The 21,407-nt window shown below is 42.7% G+C and overlaps 2 pseudogenes; one reads left to right on the top strand and one right to left on the bottom strand.

Moving 5' to 3' along the window:
• Positions 1-12,491: 12,491 nt before the first annotated feature.
• On the bottom strand, positions 12,492-13,616 carry LOC113618886 (elongation factor 1-alpha 1 pseudogene; annotated as a pseudogene).
• A 5,853-nt stretch (positions 13,617-19,469) lies between these two features.
• LOC113618885 (recombining binding protein suppressor of hairless-like) lies at positions 19,470-21,057 on the top strand (annotated as a pseudogene).
• The last annotated feature ends 350 nt before the right edge of the window (positions 21,058-21,407 follow it).

The following is a 21,407-nucleotide window of genomic DNA, read 5'->3' as shown; positions in this document are numbered from 1 at the left end:
TTTCTTCAGTTCCTTTGGAGTACCACTTAAGTGAGAAGTTTGGTTTGGCTGATAGTATCTTTCTAAGAGAGACTCGGTGAGATGGGGCAAGGAAGCTGATTTGCCAAATGATGAAAAGGTGATTTTCACTCTAGTAAAGGATTTTCTTTTTTAAAAGATGTTTAAAAGGATTTTTTAAAAAGTAATACATCCACGTGGTAAAACAAAATTCCAACAGGGCAAAAAGGGTCAACCAATAATGCCATATTTTTGTATATTCTTACAGAGATATTCATATTTGTACAAATACATAAATGCTTTTTGCTATATAAATGAGAATTTATGATACAAACGCTTCCCTTCTTTTTTTTTTCTTTGACTTATTATTTCTTGGAGAACATTCCCTCTGAGTTCCCATTAAGCTACTTTATTCTTTTAAAATGTGGAATGGTGTTCTGTTATATGAGTACCATCATTTACATATCTAATATCCCAACTCATGGATATTAGGCTGTTTCCAGTGTTTTGCTATTACAAACAAGACTTCAGCGACATCAGTGAAATCTGAATCTACATCAGTCAGGGTTCTGGAAGGAAACAGCACTGAAATGCAGAAGGCTCAAACAAAGAGACTTATGAAAGGGACTGCTTTACAGAAGTGTGGGCAGGATGGCACCAATGAGCTGACAACAGCAGGAAGGGGTTACCAAACCTGGACCTCAAGGGGTAAATGGTACCATTGGAGCCTCGGGGAAGTAGGCATGTGGGGATAGGACCACCTAGTAAGAGCTGTGCATTTCCAGAAGCATGGCATCAGAGATAGAAGGAACAGGGAAGAAATACCTCCGCCGCACTCTCTTCCTGCCCTGCAAACTCTTGCAAGTGCCTCCCATTAGCCAAATCCAATCACAGAGGCCAGTAGGCAAGGGGCCCAGGCGACCAGAGTGACCCGCCCTCCTGGGACAAAGATGGGCACAGAAGAGCAGTAAATGGATCTGGGGTGGGAGTGGAGCCTATACACAGTGTATCTGTGGGATTCCTAGAAGTGGAAATTCTAGCTTAAAGGCATGTGCTTTTTTTTTTTTTTTACATCTTTATTGGAGTATAATTGCTTTACAATGGTGTGTTAGTTTCTGCTTTATAACAAAGTGAACCAGATATACATATGTTCCCATATCTCTTCCCTCTTGAGTCTCCCTCCCTCCCACCCTCCCTATCCCACACCTCCAGGCGGTCACAAAGCACCGAGCTGATCTCCCTGTGCTATGCAGCTGCTTCCCGCTAGCTATCTACCTTACGTTTGGTAGTGTATATATGTCCATGACTCTCTCTTGCTTTGTCACAGCTTTCCCTTCCCCCTCCCCATATCCTCAAGTCCATGCTCTAGTAGGCCTGTGTCTTTATTCCTGTGTTACCCCTAGGTTCTTCATGATATTTTTTTTTCTTAAATTCCATATATATGTGTTAGCATATGGTATTTGTCTTTCTCTTTCTGACTTACTTCACTCTGTATGACAGACTCTAGGTCTATCCACCTCATTACAGATAGCTCAATTTCGTTTCTTTTTATGGCTGAGTAATATTCCATTGTATACATGTGCCACATCTTCTTTATCCATTCATCCGATGATGGACACTTAGGTTGTTTCCATCTCCGGGCTATTGTAAATAGAGCTGCAATGAACATTGTGGTACATGACTCTTTTTGAATTATGGTTTTCTCAGGGTATATGCCCAGTAGTGGGATTGCTGGGTCATGTGGTAGTTCTAGTTGTAGTTTTTTTAAGGAACCTCCATACAGTTCTCTACAGTGGCTGTATCAATTTACATTCCCACCAGCAGTGCAAGAGGGTTCCTTTTTCTCCACACCCTCTCCAGCATTTATTTTTTCTAGATTTTTTGATGATGGCCATTCTGACTTGTCTGAGATGATATCTCATTGTAGTTTTGATTTGCATTTCTCTAATGATTAATGATGTTGAGCATTCTTTCATGTGTTTGTTGGCACTCTGTATATCTTCTTTGGAGAAATGTCTATTTAGGTCTTCTGCTCATTTTTGGATTCGGTTGTTTGGTTTTTTGTTATTCAGCTGCATGAGCTGCTTATAAATTTTGGAGATTAATCCTTTGTCAGTTGCTTCATTTGCAAATATTTTCTCCCATTCTGAGGCTTGTCTTTTGGTCTTGTTTATGGTTTCCTTTGCTGTGTAAAAGCTTTGAAGTTTCATTAGGTCCCAATTGTTTATTTTTGTTTTTATTTTGATTTATCTAGGAGGTGGGTCAAAAAGGATCTTGCTGTGATTTATGTCATAGAGTGTTCTGCCTATGTTTTCCTCTAAGAGTTTGATAGTTTCTGGCCTTATATTTAGGTCTTTAATCCATTTTGAGCTTATTTTTGTGTATGGTGTTAGGGAGTGATCTAATCTCATACTTTTATACGTAGCTGTCCATTTTCCCCAGCACCACTTATTGAAGAGGCTGTCCTTTCTCCACGGTACATTCCTGCCTCCTTTATCAAAGATAAGGTGACCATATGTGCGTGGGTTTATCTCTGGGCTTTCTATCCTGTTCCATTGATCTATCTGTCTGTTTTTATGCCAGTACCATACTGTCTTGATTACTGTAGCTTTGTAGTATAGTCTGAAGTCAGGGAGCCTGATTCCTCCAGCTCCATTTTTCTTTCTCAAGATTGCTTTGGCTATTTGGGGTCTTTTGTGTTTCCATACAAATTTTGAGAGTTTTTGTTCTAGTTCTGTGAAAAATGCCAGTGGTAGTTTGATAGGGATTGCATTGAATCTGTAGATTGCTTTGGGTAGTAGAGTCATTTTTCACAATGTTGATTCTTCCAATCCAAGAACATGGTGTATCTCTCCATCTATTTGTATCATCTTTAATTTCTTTCATCAGTGTCTTATAATTTTCTGCATACAGGTCTTTTGTCTCCTTAGGTAGGTTTATTCCTAGATATTTTATTCTTTTTGTTGCAATGGTAAATGGGACTGTTTTCTTGATTTCACTTTCAGATTTTTCATCATTAGTGTATAGGAATGCCAGAGATTTCTGCGCATTAATTTTGTATCCTGCTACTTTACCAAATTCATTGATTAGCTCTAGTAGTTTTCTGGTAGCATCTTTAGGATTCTCTATGTATACTATCATGTCATCTGCAAACAGTGACAGCTTTACTTCTTCTTCTCCAATTTGGATTCCTTTTATTTCCTTTTCTTCTCTGATTGCCGTGGCTAAAACTTCCAAAACTATGTTCAATAAGAGTGGTGAGAGTGGGCAACCTTGTCTTGTTCCTGATCTTAGTGGAAATGCTTTCAGTTTTTCCCCATTGAGGACGATGTTGGCTGTGGGTTTGTCATATATGGCCTTTATTATGTTGAGGAAAGTTCCCTCTATGCCTAATTTCTGCAAGGTTTTTATCATAAATGGGTGTTGAATTTTGCCGAAACCTTTCTCTGCACCTATTGACATGGTCATATTGTTTTTCTCCTTCAATTTGTTAATATGGTGTATCATGTTGATTGATTTGCGTATATTGAAGAATCCTTGCATTCCTGGAATAAACCCCACTTGATCATGGTGTATGATCCGTTTAGTGTGCTGTTGGATTCTTTTTGCTAGTATTTTGTTGAGGATTTTTGCATCTATGTTCATCAGTGATGTTGGCCTGTAGTTTTCTTTCTTTGTGACATCCTTGTCTTGTTTTGGTATCAGGGTGATGGTGGCCTCATAGAATGAGTTTCGGAGTGTTCCTCCCTCTGCTATATTTTGGAAGAGTTTGAGAAGGATAGGTGTTAGCTCTTCTCTAAATGTTTGATAGCATTCGCCTGTGAATCCATCTGGTCCTGGGCTTTTGTTTGTTGGAAGATTTTTAATCACATTTTCAATTTCAGTGCTTGTGATTGGTCTGTTCATATTTTCTATTTCTTCCTGAATCAGTCTCGGCAGGTTGTGCATTTCTAAGAATTTGTCCATTTCTTCCAGGTTGTCCATTTTATTGGCATAGAGTTGCTTGTAGTAATCTCTCATGATCTTTTGTATTTCTGCAGTGTCAGTTGTTACTTCTCCTTTTTCATTTCTAATTCTATTGATTTGAGTCTTCTCCCTTTTTTTCTTGATGAGTCTGGCTAATGGTTTATCAATTTTGTTTATCTTCTCAAAGAACCAGCTTTTAGTTTTATTGATCTTTGCTATTGTTTCCTTCATTTCTTTTTCATTTATTTCTGATTGATTTTTATGATTTCTTTCCTTCTGCTAACTTTGGGGTCTTTTTGTTCTTCTTTCTCTAACTGCTTTAGGTGCAAGGTTAGGTTGTTTATTTGAGATGTTTCCTGTTTCTTAAGGTAGGATTGTATTGCTATAAACTTCCCTCTTAGAACTGCTTTTGCTGCATCCCATAGATTTTGGGTAGTCACGTCTCCATTGTCATTTGTTTCTAGGTATTTTTTTATTTCCTCTTTGATTTCTTCAGTGATCACTTCGTTATTAAGTAGTGTATTGTTTACCTCCATGTGTTTGTATTTTTTACAGATCTTTTCCTGTAATTGATATCTAGTCTCATAGCGTTGTGGTCAGAAAAGATACTTGATACAATTTCAATTTTCTTAAATTTACCAAGGCTTGATTTGTGACCCAAGATATGATCTATCCCGGAGAATGTTCCATGAGCACATGAGAAAAATGTGTATTCTGTTGTTTTTGGATGGAATGTCCTATAAATATCAATTAAGTCCATCTTGTTTAATGTATCATTTAAAGCTTGTGTCTCCTTATTTATTTTCATTTTGAATGATCTCTCCATTGGTGAAAGTGGGGTGTTAAAGTCCCCTAGTATGAATGTGTTACTGTTGATTTCCCCTTTTATGGCTGTTAGTATTTGCCTTATGTATTGAGATGCTCCTACGTTGGGTGCATAAATATTTACAATTGTTATATCTTCTTCTTGGATCGATCCCTTGATCATTATGTAGTGTCCTTCTTTGTCTCTTTTAATAGTCTTTATTTTAAAGTCTATTTTATCTGATATGAGAATTGCTACTCCAGCTTTCTTCTGGTTTCCATTTGCATGAAATATCTTTTTCCATCCCCTCACTTTCAGTCTGTATGTGTCTCTAGGTCTGAAGTGGGTGTCTTGTAGACAGGAAATATATGGGTCTCGTTTTTGTATCCATTCAGCCAATGTGTGTCTTTTGGTGGGAGCATTTAGTCCATTTACATTTAAGGTAATTATCGATATGTATGTTCCTATTCCCATTTTCTTAATTGTTTTGGGTTCGTTATTGTAGGTCTTTTCCTTCTCTTGTGTTTCTTGCCTAGAGAAGGTCCTTTATCAGTTGTTGTAAAGCTGGTTTGGTGGTGCTGAACTCTCTCAGCTTTTGCTTATCTGTAAAGGTTTTTATTTCTCCATCAAATCTGAATGAGATCCTTGCTGGGTAGAGTAATCTTGGTTGCAGGTTTTTCTCCTTCATCACTTTAAATATGTCCTGCCAGTCCCTTCTGGCTTGCAGAGTTTCTGCTGAAAGATCAGCTGTTAACCTTATGGGGATTCCCTTGTGTGTTATTTTTCCCTTGCTGATTTTAATATGTTTTCTTTGTATTTAATTTTTGACAGTTTGATTAATATGTGTCTTGGCATATTTCTCCTTGGATATATCCTGTATGGGACTGTCTGTGCTTCCTGGACTTGATTAACTATTTCCTTTCCCATATTAGGGAAGTTTTCAACTATAATCTCTTCAAATATTTTCTCAGTCCCTTTCTTTTTCTCTTCTTCTTCTGGAACCCCTATAATTAGAATGTTGGTGCGTTTGATGTTGTCCCAGAGGTCTCTGAGACTGTCCTCAGTTCTTTTCATTCCTTTTTCTTTTTTCTACTCTGCAGTAGTTATTTCCACTATTTTATCTTCCAGGTCATTTATCTGTTCTTCTGCCTCAGTTATTCTGCTATTGATCCCATCTAGAGTATTTTTAATTTCTTTTATTGTGTTGTTCATCGTTGTTTGTTTCATCTTTAGTTCTTCTAGGTCCTTGTTAAATGTTTCTTGCATTTTGTCTATTCTATTTCCAAGATTTTGGATCATCTTTACTATCATTATTCTGAATTCTTTTTCAGGTAGACTGCCTATTTCCTCTTCATTTGTTAGGTCTGGTGGGTTTTTATCTTGCTCCTTCATCTGCTGTGTGTTTTTCTGTCTTCTCATTTTTCTTATCTACTGTGTTTGGGGTCTCGTTTTTGCAGGCTGCAGGTTCGTAGTTCCCATTGTTTCTGGTGTCTGTCCCCAGTGGCTAAGGTTGGTTCAGTGGGTTGTGTAGGCTTCCTGGTGGAGGGGACTAGTGCCTGTGTTCTGGTGTATGAGGCTGGATCTTGTCTTTCTGGTGGGCAGGTCCACATCTGGTGGTGTGTTTTGGGGTGTCTGTGGACTTATTATGATTTTAGGCAGCCTCTCTGCTAATGGGTGGGGTTGTGTTCCTGTCTTGCTAGTTGTTTGGCATAGGATGTCCAGCACTGTAGCTTGCTGGTCGTTGAGTGAAGCTGGGTGCTGGTGTTGAGATGGAGATCTCTGGGAGATTTTCGCCGTTTGATATTATGTGGAGCTGGGAGGTCTCTTGTGGACCAGTTTCCTGAAGTTGGCTCTCACTCCTCAGAGACACAGCACTGACTCCTGGCTGCTGCACCAAGAGCCTTTCATCCACACGGCTCAGAATAAAAGGGAGAAAAAGTAGAAAGAAAGAATTAGTAGAACTAGAAAGAAAGAAAGAAAGAAAGAGAGAAAGAAAGGAGGGAGGGAGGGAGGAAGGAAGGAATGAGGGATGGAAGGAAAAAAAGCAAGGAGATAAAGTAAAATAAAATAAAGTAAGATAAAATATAATAAAGTTATTAAAATAAAAAAATAATTAAGAGAAAAAAAATTTAAAAAACGGACGGATAGAACCCTAGGACAAATGGTGGAAGCAAAGCTATACAGACAAAGTCTCACACAGAAGCATACACATACACACTCACAAAAAGGGGAAAAGGGGAAAAAATAATAAATCTTGCTCTCAAAGTCCACCTCCTCAATTTGGGATGATTGGTTGTCTATTCATGTATTCCACAGACGCAGCGTACATCAAGTTGATTGTGGAGCTTTAATCCGCTGCTTCTGAGGCTGCTTCGAGAGATTTCCCTTTCTCTTCTTTTTTCTCACAGCTCCCAGGGGCTCGGCTTTGGATTTGGCCCCGCCTCTGCGTGTAGGTCGCCGGAGGGCGTCTGTTCTTCGCTCAGACAGGACAGGGTTAAAGGAGCCGCTGAGTCAGGGGCTCTGGCTCACTAGGCCGGGGGGAGGGAGGGGCACGGAGTGCGGGGCGGGCCTGCGGCGGCAGAGGCCAGCGTGACGTTGCAGCAGCCTGAGGCGCGCCGTGCGTTCTCCCGGGGGAGTTATCCCTGGATCCCGGGACCCCGGCAGTGGCGGGCTGCACAGGCTCCCCGGAAGGGGGTTGTGGAGAGTGACCTGTGCTCGCACACAGGCTTCTTGGTGGCGGCAGCAGCAGCCCTAGCGTCTCCCGCCAGTCTCTGGGGTCCGCGCTTTTAGCCGCGGCTCACGCCCGTCTCTGGAGCTCCTTTAAGCAGCGTTCTTAAACCCCTCTCCTCACGCACCAGGAAACAAAGAGGTAAGAAAAAGTCTCTTGCCTCTTCGGCAGATCCAGACTTTTCCCCGGACTCCCTCCCGACTAGCCGTGGCGCACTAACTCCCTGCGGGCTGTGTTCACGCCGCCAACCCCAGTCCTCTCCCGGCGCTCCAACCGAGGCCCGAGCCTCAGCTCCCAGCCCCGCCCGCCCCGGCGAGTGAGCAGACAAGCCTCTCGGGCTGGTGAGTGCCGGTCGGCCCTGATCCTCTGTGCGGGAATCTCCCCGCTTTCCCCTCCGCACCCCTGTTGCTGTGCTCTCCTCCGCGGCCCCGAAGCTTTCCCCCTCTGCCACCCGCAGTCTCCCCCCTCGAAGGGGCTTCCTAGTGTGTGGAAACCATTCCTCCTTCACAGCTCCCTCCCACTGGTGTAGGTCCCGTCCCTATTCTTTGGTCTCTGTTTATTCTTTTTTCTTTCGCCCTACCCAGGTACGTGGGGGGTTTCTTGCCTTTTGGGAGGTCTGAGGTCTTCTGCCAGCGTTCAGTAGGTGTTCTGTAGGAGTTGTTCCATGTGTAGATGTATTTCTGGTGTATCTGTGGGGAGGAAGGTGATCTTCGCCGGCATGTGCATTTTTATTACTGTTTGCAAGTCAATATTGATTTTCTTTTTTTAATAGATTTATTTATGGCTGCGTTGGGTCTTTGTTGCTGCGTGCGGGCTTTCTCTAGTTGAGACGAGCAGGGGCTACTCTTCTTTGTGGTGCGCGGGCTTCTCATTTCGGCGGCTTCTCCTGTTGCAGAGCACGGGCTCTAGGTGCACAGGCTTCAGTAGTGTGGCATGTGGGCTCAGTAGTGGTGGCTTGCGGGCTCTAGAGCACAGGCTCAGTAGTTGTGGTTCACGGGCTTAGTTGCTCTGCGGCATGTGGGATCTTCCCGGACCAGGGCTCAAACTGCTGTCCCCTGCATTGGCAGGCGGATTCTTAACCACTGCACCACCAGGGAAGTCCAATATTCATTTTCATTTACCCTTTCTCTGGGTTTTCTCTGTTCTTCTGTATTTCTATTGGGAATAATTTTCCTTCTGTCGGAAGAACTCCCTTCAGTATTTCTTTGAGTGCAATTCTGACGGCTAGGAATTCTCTCCGTTTTGCTTGTTCTTTGACCTTTCATTTTGAAGGATAATTTCATGGAGTTGACGATCCTAGGTGGGCAGTTATTTTCTTTCAGCACCTTGTCTTCTGAATTTTATTGTCTCTGTTGAAAATCACCTCTCAGTCTTAGTGTGATTCCATGGAAGTTTCTACTTTTAAGCTTTTCTTTATATTTCTGGTTTTCAGCAGTTTGACTATGATATACCTCAATGTGGTTTTCTTTGTTTACATCATGATTGAATTCAGTGAACTTCTTGAATCTGAATTATATTTCATCAGTTTCAGGAAATTCTTGTCTATTATCTTTAAATAATGCCATTTTCTCTCTTTCCATATCCTTAGTTTGCGTATATTATCCCTTTTCACTGTGTGCCATTTGCCCCTTACACTCTTTTCTGTACTTTCCATCCTTTTTTCTCTTTGTCTTTAGTCTGGGTATTTTCTATTGTCTTACAGTTCACTAATCTGTCCTTTCTGGGTCTAAATCTGCTCTTAAGCCCATCTATTGAATTTCCAATTTTCACTTACTGTATTTTTCAGTCCTAGCATTTTGACTTGATTCTTTTTTATAGGTTCTGATTATCTGAGAAATTATCTTTTTTTTATCTCTTGAGACTGTAAGTGATGTTTTTTTCCTTCAGAGGGAGTTATCCTTTCCTTAGCTGGTCAGGGAGAGTGGGGACTGCTCATCTTAAGAAAGAGACTGAACCAACTTTTAGTCTGGGTTGCAGTTTTGGCAAACCTCTGTCTATCTCTATTTCCCCCTTTTGGGGTAGATCTCTCCAGGGGTTCCAACTATGAATCTGGGGTATTAAGCAGAGATCCTTTCTTTTAGTAGGGCTTGAACTCTTATACTTGCATCCTGGCCACTGTGAGACTGCCAAAACCCTGCTTTTAGTTCCCAAGCCTTTCTATTTGTCTTCCTAGCCTCCTGCCCAGACAGCTTCAGAAGGTAGTGGATGCTTTCTGGGAAAACTGGTAGTGTTGGAACTCAGTATTCTTCTCCTTCCTCACTGGGGTCCTGGCCCCTAAGCTTCTCATTTTATCTCTCTAGCCCCACAGATGGCCAAAAGATTTCCTGCTTTCTTTACCTCTTAACAGAAGTCCTCTGACTGGGGTCACCGGGATTCTTTGTCACCTGCCCTGTAACTAGAATTGGTAAATACACTGAGGGAAAAAAGACTGTAGGATGTCAACTCATCATTCTTCAGCTGCTTTTTTTCCCCAGATGTTTTACCCATTAAGTCCTAGTGCCTCAATATCTTTCCAAAGCCTCAAGTAGATTTTTTTTTTTTTTTGGTATTTTATTGGCTTTTATAGTTCTTTATGGGAAGGTTGGTCTGCAACAATCTACTCCATTATATTCAGAAATGAAAGCCATGTCTGTTATCCTGTGTTTACTTTCCTTGATCCTCTGCTATTTTCCTTAGTTCCTCCCCTCATAAGAATTTTTAAATAAACGGTTTTCTTTGTATTTTGAGATTAAATCTTACTGCATTTGATTCCAAGTGAATTGGGACTAGGTTACAACTTCAGCCCAAGATTACATGCCTCGATTGTCCCTCTGGATTAGTTATACATTAGCCAAACATTCTCTGACCTCAGGCAGAATAAGTCCCCATTTCCTTGTGTGTAAAATGGGAACACTAGTCTTTTCCTCATCAGGTTGTTTAAAGCTTAGTAAGATGATGTGTATCAAGATCTTAGCACAGGGTCTCAGACTTAGGGCAGCACTCAGTCAAAGTCACTATTAGGGAGAGATAAGAAAGGAATAAGACATAAGGAAATTTGTAGGGGGCCATTCATGGCAATCAGTTGTCCCTTCCCTTACCCAACCAGTTTACTTTTTCATTTATTTTTTGGTCATCATTTACTTTTGCATATGAGGTACAATCTAGAAGTTCTTTTAGTGAGGGTCTCATGGCAAAATCTGTAAGAGTTTATTTTTTTTTAATCTGAAAATCTCTTTACTTTCATCATCATTGAAAGGTAACTTTGTTGTATATATAATTCTAGATTGGCAGTTATTATCTCTTAGAATTTTGAAAATGTTGTTTAATTATCTTCTGGCTACATAAAAGATAATCTGCTTTTTCTCTCTGGCTGCTTTTAGGACTTTGTTTTTGGTGTTCTCTCATTTTGTTACTGTATACTTCTTCTTTTTTTTTTTTTTGCGGTTCGCGGGCCTTTCGCGGTTGTGGCCTCTCCCGTTTCGGAGCACAGGCCCCGGATGCGCAGGCTCAGCGGCCATGGCTCACGGGCTCAGCCGCTCCGCGGCATGTGGGATCTTCCCGGACCGGGGCACGAACCCGCGTCCCCTGCATCGGCAGACGGACTCTCAACCACTGCGCCACCAGGGAAGCCCTGTATACTTCTTTCTTTTCATTTATCTACTTCAGAAATTTTTTTTTTTTTTCTAGAAAAGTCTCAGGTGTCATCTATTCCAACATCATGTCTCCTTGTTCTCTCTAATTCTTTCTTTAGGGAACTCCAATTCAATATGTTTTCAACCTTATCAGCCCATCCTCCAGGCTTTATAATCTCTGGTATTTTCCATTTTTATCTATGTTCTGTCCTCAGATTTATCTTCTAACTCGCTTCCTCTTCAGCTGTGTTGCTGCTCTTCTTTTCACCTTGGTTTTTGGTGTATTTTGTGATTTTTGATATTTGATGGAATTTGCTTGGAACTCTGTGAAGTCTGGGTTCTCTCTGAAAAAACTGACTTTTGCTTTGCATGACAACTCTTTTTTTTTTTTTACACTACAGAAGTAGTATAAATTGTTCTGTAAAAACATGGATAAACTCTGGTTTATCCATGTCAAGCTTGTGACAGATAAGTGTATTACTTCTCTTGCTTAGCAGAAGAGATATATATATAGGGAGAGAGATAGATAGATTATCTTTTTACTGAGAGGCTGGGAAACTGAGCTTTGTGCAGTGGTCACCAATCTGAACTTCACCTTGCTAAGTCCCTACATCATGCCTCCTCTCCCTCATGACACCAGTTAAAACTCTTATTCTGGGTCACAGAGGAGCAGGATATGCCTCTGGTTCCAGCTCTTGCTGACTTATTTGGAATCTGGCTCCCATCTCATCTTTGGCTTTTGGGTATCTCCCTTACTTTCTTTCCATCTCAGTCATGCATTTTAAAATATATTAAAAAATTTTTTATCTAGCATTTTTAAGTGTTTTTTTTTAATAGCAAGAGATACATCAGGATATCCAGTGTGCAACAACACAACTCATTCATTACTTTTTTTTTTCTCATTAAACTTTTTTAATGGGTCTCAAATTCTGTGACAGATTTTTGGTCAAGTTGTTTCCATTAAAAAGTACTGATTTTGGGCTTCCCTGGTGGCGCAGTGGTTGGGAGTCCGCCTGCCGATGCAGGGGACGCGGGTTCGTGCCCCGGTCCGGGAAGATCCCACGTACCACGGAGCGGCTGGGCCCGTGAGCCATGGCCGCTGAGTCTGCACGTCCGGAGCCTGTGCTCCGCAACGGCAGAGGCCACAGCAGTGAGAGGCCCGCGTACCGCAAAAAAAAAAAAAAAAGTACTGATTTTAAAAACTAATAACTTAAAACGGCCACACACAAAACAAACGGTCCACAAAACATTCTCCTTTCCTTCTGAAGATTTTGCGATGCACTGTTATCATTTACCAGGCTTTTGCTATTAAACTTAAATGGCCAATTCAGACAAACAGTTCTGAGACCCTTTTTCCACCACTGATCAAGACGGGGGTGGCAGGTATCGGGGATAATATTCATTTAGCCTTCTGAGCTTTCTGGGCAGACTTGGTGACCTTGCCAGCTCCAGCTGCCTTCTTGTCCACTGCTTTGATGACACCCACAGCAACCATCTGTCTCATGTCACAAACAGCAAAACGGCCCAGAGGAGGATAGTCAGAGAAGCTCTCAACAAAAATGGGTTTGCCAGGAACCATATCAACAATGACAGCATCACCAGATTTCAAGAATTTGGGGCCACCTTCCAGCTTCTTCCCAGAATGACGATCCGTCTTCTTCAGCTCAGCAAACTTGCAAGCAATGTGAGCTGTGTGACAATCCAGCACAGGTGCATAGCCAGCACTGATTTGGCCTGGATGGTTCAAGATAATCACCTGAGCTCTGAAGCCAGCTGCTTCCATCGGTGGGTCATTTTTGCTGTCACCAGCCGCGTTGCCACGACGAACATCTTTGACAGACACGTTCTTGACATGGAAGCCCACATTGTCCCCAAGAAGGGCTTCACTCAGAGCTTCATGGTGCATTTCAACAGACTTCACTTCAGTTGTCACGTTGACTGGAGCAAAGGTGACCACCATGCCAGGTTTGAGAACACCAGTCTCCACTCGACCCACAGGGACAGTGGCAATGCCACCAATTTTGTAGACATCCTGGAGGGGCAAACGCAAGGGCTTGTCAGTTGGGCGAGTTGGTGGCAGGATGCAATCCAGAGCTTCAAGCAGCATGCTTCCACTGGCATTGCCATCCTTACGGGTGAATCTCCATCCCTTGAACCACACGGCATGTTAGCACTTGGCTCCAGCATGTTTTCACCGTTCCAGCCAGTAACTGGCACAAATGCTACTGTGTCGGGGTTGTAGCCAATTTTCTTAATGTAGATGCTGACTTCCTTAACAGTTTCCTCGTATCTCTTCTGGCTGTAGGGTGGGTCAGTGGAATCCATTTTGTTAACTGCAACAATTAGTTGTTTCACACCCAGAGTGTAGGCCAGAAGGGATGCTCACAGATCTGCCCGTTCTTGGAAATACCTGCTTCAAATTCACCAACACCAGCAGCAAAAATCAGGACAGCACCATCAGCCTGGGATGTGCCTGTAATCATGTTTTTTGTTTTTTGTTGTTTTTTTTTTTTTGCGGTACGCGGGCCTCTCACCGTTGTGGCCTCTCCCGTTGTGGAGCACAGGCTCCGGACGCGCAGGCTCAGCGGCCATGGCTCACAGGCCCAGCCGCTCCGCGGCATGTGGGATCTTCCCGGACGAGGGCACGAACCCGCGTGCCCTGCATCGGCAGGCGGACTCTCAACCACTGCGCCACCAGGGAAGCCCAGGCCAGTGTTCTTATTGCAAGTTCATGTCAGGTCCTGGTGATAGAGGGGCGTGCAGTCCCACTTTGGACCCACCACTGGAGGTGGAAAGTGCAGTGACTTATCTGACTTGGCCACAGGGAGCCGGGCAGTCCACGGAGGCCCAGCAGCAGGTCCCTAACCAGGTTGAGGGTAGGAGGGCATTCCCTTCCAGCTCTCTCCCTTGGTGCAGGAAGTGCTATAGGCAACATCACTGTGTATGTAATGGGCAACAACCCTGAGCCTGCTGTGGGGCTGCCTGGGTTCAGATCCTACCTCGGCCTCAACCGTTGTGTCAACTTGCAGAAATTGCTGAAAAGTCCCTGACCCTCATTTGTAAAATGGGGATAATATTACTGCCTGCCTAGTAGGGCTATCGTAAAAGCAATATATTTCCAACACTTGGAACAGTACCTAGCACTATAAAATACTTGGCGCTATAAAATATTAGCTGTTATTAGACACATCATCCTTCTTGAGCACCATTCTAGTTAAGTTTATTAATACATCATGGACTTAAAGGATAAAAAGAGAACACTCATTCATCTTATCTAATTATTACATGTCCTTCTAGTAACAAATGATTCCAATTAGGTTTGATTAAATAAGTATACCAAAGAAGTAATTTTTGCTAAATTTTAATAATTATATATATCCTCCTCAATGTAATTCTATTTCATTGGGGGTAAAATTTAAAATATTAAAAGAGTCAAAATTACCTCAAAAGTAAGCATTTTGTCTTATGAAACACATGAAAGCATTTGCAATTTTGTCATCTCTTGTCTAATTATTTCCACTCTGAAGACAAAGTGTACATTCAAGAGGCTTCTTGTTAAATGTGTGGCTAATTCTCAAATCAGTATTTTCAGCCTGGACTTTTTTTCTGGAATTCAAGAACATTGCTTCCTATTAAAAAAAAATTAGCTGTTATTATTTTCCTAAAAACAAGACCTTTCGAGTAGAATTTTTCTAATACTTTATAATGAGATGGTGGCATCTCTGCAAGAGATGCTGCTTTTCCATTTGCAGTGGTAATACAGTGTTTATTTTGAAAATTCATTAATTAAGTTTTAAAAAAAGAAGCAGATTTAAAGAAAATTATGAAATTAGACAAAAGTACTGAAAGACATGATAAAAGTTGTGAAGATGGTATACAATGATTGGTCTTTGGAAGACTCATTTCCAGTAGCTTTTTATTTATTTATTTATGGCTGCATTGGGTCTTCATTGCTACCCGTGGGCTTTCTCTAGTTGTGGCGAGCAGGGGCTACTCTTCGTTGCGATGCGAGGGCTTCTCACTGCGGTGGCTTCTCCTGCTGCAGAGCACGGGCTCTAGGCTGGAGGGCTTCAGTAGTTGTGGCTCGCGGGCTCTAGAGCACAGGCTCAGTAGTTGTGGCGCATGGGCTTTGTTGCTCCGCGGCATGTGGGACCTTCCTGGACTAGGGCTTGAACCCGTGTCCCCTGCATTGGCAGGCAGATTCTTAACCACTGTGCCACCAGGGAAGTCCCTCCAGTAGCTTTTGAGCTCATGGTGGTACCCTAAGACTTTAACGAGCCTGACAACTATTCCTCCTGCCCCAGAAGCTCCCATGGAAATAGCTTAATTTTTTATCTGAATTCATCAACATGTGCTCCAAAGGGTTTTTTTTTTTTTGATTGAATACCTTCTTCAGTTAAAAACGAAACAAAAACTTGAGCATGCAACCCCCATATAAGTTTATTTAAAATTTGTAAATTGTATTTATATATGAGACAGAATCATGTAGTAGTTATAAACGTAAACTCTGTAGCCAGACTGTGGTGTTCAAATCCCAGCTCTGCCACTTCTCAGCTGTGTGACGTTGGAGGGGTCAGCTGACCTGTCTGTGCTTATAAAGTACAAATAATAATATCTATATATGTAAGCTCTTAGAACATTGCCTGGCATGGAAGAAGAACTCAGTTGCTTTATCTAGTATTATGACAACTGTGCAACAGAAATCTTAAGATCAAGATAAAATTAAATAGAAATAGAAGGTCCAATATGTCCCTTAACAGTCATGTGAACCATGGGGTGCATTCACCCCCAGTTTGGAGACTGCTGGCTTCAGCAATGGTAAGAACATACCATGTCCCTAAGTATTCTGAACCTTGAGGTACCTTGTAAAGCTTGGAGGACTGTGGGTGGATTTCCCCACACCTGGATTATGGGCACTCTCATTTCTATGCAAACCTCCTGGTTTTGCTCTTGTAAACAGTAATCAGGTCAGGCTGACTGGGGCCAGGGAGTCCTTGGCTTCTTCTAGACCTGCCCAATCACTATTCCGGATGGAGCAGTGCCTGGGCTTTGCTTCTTGCTTTGCATGTGCTACCCTAGGCTTAGGCAACACCACCCAAAGCCAGGAAGACAGTGACCCATAGGGACAGCTGCATGTCAGTCTGTGCTATGAAACCAGCCATTATTTCAGTCAAATGGGATAACAGCTGATTAAAGCATTTCTACCTAAAGACTGATTTGTAGCACGTTCACACGGACTGAGTCCCCTGCTGCAGGCAGCTGTTCTTCTTGACACGGGGCCGACAGCAGGACTTGGGAGGGTCCCCTCAGATGCTCCAGCAGCCAGGAAGCTGATGGCCCTGGAAATGCTGAGAGAGGCTGGCTTCACCAGGACTGGTTGAAGGATTGGCACCTTTGAATCTGTCCAGGGAAAGGGCTGGTGGGCTCTGTGAGAACAACTGGGAATAGTAAACCCAGTGGGAACTGGATCTAGTTACCAATAGCAGATCTCAGTGGATCTACAGAAATTGCCCCCAAATTCCATCTGCTTTAGGTCAGATAATTTTTGAGTTGAAAAGGCCCTACAGACAGGCCATCTAGTGGATCCCAAACCTGGCTGCTTACAGTGTCAATGGGGACCTCCCCAGTCAGACCTCCCTCTCGCCCAACCCAGAGGTAACTTTACCCTGAATTTGCTGATTATAAAAACCATCTGTGAAGTTTGGGGCCTGGTAGGTCTGGGGTGATGTTCAGGAATCTGTATTTTTAAAAAGTGCCTCCAGGGCTTCCCTGGTGGCGCAGTGGTTGAGAGTCCGCCTGCCGATGCAGGGGACACGGGTTCGTGCCCCGGTCCGGGAGGATCCCGCATGCCGCGGAGCGGCTGGGCCCGTGAGCCGTGGCCGCTGAGCCTGTGCGTCCGGAGCCTGTGCTCCGCAACGGGAGAGGCCACCACAACAGTGAGAGGCCCGCGTACCGCAAAAAAAAAAAAGTGCCTCCAGTGATGAGCTGGAATGGGTGGATACTGGTCATCACTGAGGCTTGCTTGAGTGGCTTGAGCACTGGAGTTAGAGCTGAAAGACCAGAGAGCCAACCCTGGTGCTGCCACCTCCCAACTGTGTGACATTGGGTGAGGGATGCATCCTCTGTGAGCCTCATTTTCTTCCTCTGCAAAAAGGGCATAAGGACAAAAACCTCCATTGTTCTCACAATAAACTCCCTTGATCTTGTGCCTATGAACCCGTAAAACGCTACACAAACATAGGACTTAAAGGCCCATGCCAATGGCTCATCCAGCCTAGGGTTGGTCACCTCCAGCAACAGGGAGCTCATTACTTCTAGAGACAACCCCTTTTTCTTTGGGAAGCTCCTGGAGACAAAAGGTCCTTCCTTACTTTGAGCAGAAATCTGTTCTTTAATATTTATCTAAGGAAAATGAAAACACGAACTCGAAAAGATATAGGCATCCCCACGTTCATTGCAGCGCGATTTACAGTAGCCAGAAGCAATCTAAGTGCCCAATGATGGATGAATGGATAAAGAAAACATGGTATATATAATGTGGAATAGTTTTCTGCCATAAAGAAAAAAGGAAATCATCCCATTTGAAACAACATGGCTGGAACTTGAGGGCATTATGCTAAGTAAAATAAGTCAGACAGAGAAAGACAAATACTGTATGACCTTACTTATATGTGGAATCTAAGAAACAGAAAACCAAAACAAACAAGCAAGCAAACAAAAAAACAAGCTCATAGATACAGAGACTAGATTGGTGGTTCCAGAGGTGTGGGGTGGGGAGTAGGTGAAATGGGTGAAGGGGCTTGAAGGGTACAAACTTCCAGTTATAAAATAAATGTCAGGGGGATGTAATGTACAGCATGGTGACTATAGTTAATAACACTGTATTGCATATTTGAAAGTTGCTACGAGAGTAGATCTTAAAATTTGTCGTCCCCCCAGAAAAATTTTTTTGTATCTGTGTGTGGTGATGGATGTTAACTAAACTTACTGTGGTGATCATTTGCAGTACATACAAATATTGAATCATCAAGTCGTACACCTGAAACTAATATAATGTTTATTTATTTATTTATTTATTTTTGGCTGCATTGGGTCTTTGTTGCTGCTCGCAGGCTTCCTCTAGTTGTGGTGAGCGGGGGCTTCTCTTGTTCCGGAGCATGGGCTCTAGGCATGCGGGCTTCAGTAGTTGTGGCGCGCGGGCTCAGTAGTTGTGGCTTGCAGGCTCTAGAGCGCAGGCTCAGGAGTTGTGGTGCACGGGCTCATTTGCTCTGCGGCATGTGGGATCTTCCTGGACCAAGGTTCGAATCCATGTCCCCTGCATTGGCAGGAGGATTCTTAACAACTGCACCACCAGGGAAGCCCCTACTATAATGTTAATGTCAGTTATATCTCAATTAAAAAGAAAGAAATTTATCCCCTGTCACCAATAATCCTCCATCTTATCACTCAGTTTTTATGTTATTCACAGTACTTACGAGTATCTAAATTTGTCTTGTTTATTTACTTGTTTACTTGCTTGTTATCCGTCTCCTATTAAGATGCAGTCTCCATCAGGGTAGGGGCTGTGTTCACCACTTGTGTCCCTGGTACGCAGAACAGTGCTTGATACACAAGAGAAGATCCATAAACTCTGGCTGGATCAGGACAACAAAACAAAACAAAAAGTCCCAGAAACCTGTTCCCTGCAGTTTTCTCCCGTTGGATTTAATTCCTCTTTTTGGGAGGTCACAGATTAAATTTAATCCCTAACCTGCAGATTAGCCCGCTGAATAATTTGAGATAATCATATCCTTTTCCACCCCCTCCATACCTCACAACTCGAGGCTTCTCAAAACACTGTCTACTGAGAAGGTCCCTTTATGAATAAGCAAGATCCCCCAAATCACTATAGACATGGCTACATGCCAGCAAAGCTGGAGAGATGGATTCCAGGGTAGGTAATTCAGGAAGAGCCATTTGCTTCTAGTTAATTAAATCACTTATTTACATTAATCACCAGCACTACGGGAACTACTTACTAAAATATTTACTGAGTCAAGGCATAACATTTATGGAGCCCTTTTTATGTGCAAGGCACTGTGTTAAGTGATTTGCTGGCCCTTAATTCTTTACAATAAACCCTGAGAGAAAATGCTAGTGTCATTCGCATTTTATAGATGAAGAAACTGAGGATCAGAGAGGTTAAGAGAGTGTCCAAGTTCATGCAGCCAGCAAGGGGCACATTTGGGCTCAGCTCTGGCTGACTCGAAAGTCCACATGGGTGGAAATGGCACCTGCTGTGACAGGTCATTGAAATTATGAAACTCTCATTGAAATGGAAGGATTATAGTTCTTCAGAACCATTATGATCTCAAAAGGAAAGGAGAATGATACAGATACACTGGCTGAGGTGTTTTGAGGTGCATCGAAGTGTGGCTTACCTTAACATGTTCTTGAAGTACCATGGCGTGGATTAAAAGAAAATTTGGTGAGCGGCTTCCACCTAAATGATTTACTAGGGAAGCTATGTGAAATTATTTAAAAGAGCAAGGGGATCAAACAGTACTACTTATTCTTCATGCAAAAGTTGCACAGAAGTCATATGGAAATGAAAAAAGGTTTTTTTGCCCTCCTCCTTGTGTGTATCTTATGGGCAGTGGATGGAAGGAAAAAAAGAACAAATGGAACGCGATGGTTGTTCTGAACAAGAGTCTCAACCCTGTGCATTTATTAGAATAGGAAATAGTGACCAAGAAATGCAGCAGCTAAACTGGGAAGGAAAGAACTATTGCACGGCCAAAACATTGTATATATCCGACTCAGACAAGAGAAAGCACTTCATGCTGTCTGTAAAGATGTTCTATGGCAGTAGTGATGACATTGGTGTGTTCCTCAGCAAACAGATAAAAGTCACCTCCAAACCTTCCAAAAAGAAGCAGTCATTGAAAAATGCTGACTTATGCATTGCCTCAGGAACAAAGGTGGCTCTGTTTAATCGACTTCGATCCCAGACAGTACCAGATGCTTGCATGTAGAAGGAGGTAATTTCCATGCCAGTTCTCAGCAGTGGGCAGCATTTTACATTCATCTCTTGGATGATGATGAATCAGAAGGAGAAGAATTCACAGTCCATGATGGATACATCCATTATGGACAAACAGTCACACTTGTGTGTTCAGTTACTGGCATGGCACTCCCAAGATTGATAATTAGGAAAGTTGATAAGCAAACCGCATTACTGGACGCAGGTGATCCTGTGTCACAGCTCCATAAATGTGCATTTTACCTTAAGGATACAGAAAGAATGTACTGTGCCTTTCTCAAGAAAGAATAATTCAGTTTCAGGCCACTCCATGCCCAAAAGAACCAAATAAAGAGATGATAAATGATGGTGCCTCCTGGACAATCATTAGTACGGATAAGGCAGAGTATACATTTTACGAGGGGATGGGCCCTGTCCTGGCCCCAGTCACACCGGTGCCTGTTGTAGAAAGTCTTCAGTTGAATGGCAGTGAGGATGTAGCAATCTTGAACTTCAGGACAGCATTTCACTCCAAATTTACGAGTGTGGTTTGGGGATGTAGAAGCTGAAACTATGTACAGATGTGGAGAGAGTATGCTCTGTGTTGCCCCAGACATTTCTGCATTCCAAGAAGGTTGGAGATGGGTCCGGCAGCCAGTCCAGGTTCCAGTAACTTTGGTCCGTAATGATGGAATCATTTATTCCACCAGCCTTACCTTTACCTACACCCCAGAACCGGGGCCACGGCCACATTGCAGTGCGGCAGGAGCAATCCTTCGAGCCAACTCTAGCCAAGTTCCCCCTAATGAGTCAAACACAAACAGCGAGGGGAGTTACACAAATGTCAGCACAAATTCAACCAATGTCACGTCATCTACAGCAACAGTTGTGTCCTAACTACTGTCTTTTTGCTAGGACTTACACTGACTTGAGTGCGGCAAAATGTTGACCAAAAAAGAAAGAAAAAAATGAACAATCTTTTGTGGTTTCTTGGGAAAACTTTTCATACCCGGTGATACTATTCAAAAACCCCATTACCTGAAAGTGCTGATTTGAAGTGCAGAAGCCACAGTAAAACAAACAAAAAACCCCATCAAAATGTACAAACTTTTGGAAAAAAAAAAAAAAGTCCCCATGCCCGTGATCATGGCCTTGCCTCCTGAGCTGGTGGTTTACATAATGGAGGGAAAAAGAAGAAGTAGAGCTTGTTCTCTTGTTTATTCTCTTATTATTGGCTTATCTCTCTTCGCCTTTGGAATTTTTCCTATTCAGGCAAAAGCTAGTTGCTCTGGAGACACA

The sequence above is a fragment of the Aethalodelphis obliquidens genome, unplaced genomic scaffold, assembly GCF_003676395.1.
Source record: "Aethalodelphis obliquidens isolate GAN/ISIS:26980383/991018 unplaced genomic scaffold, ASM367639v1 scaffold6, whole genome shotgun sequence".
NCBI classification, from domain to species: domain Eukaryota; kingdom Metazoa; phylum Chordata; class Mammalia; order Artiodactyla; family Delphinidae; genus Aethalodelphis; species Aethalodelphis obliquidens.
The sequence above is the reverse complement of the archived record's forward strand: the minus strand, read 5'-3'. Positions and strand labels throughout refer to the sequence as shown.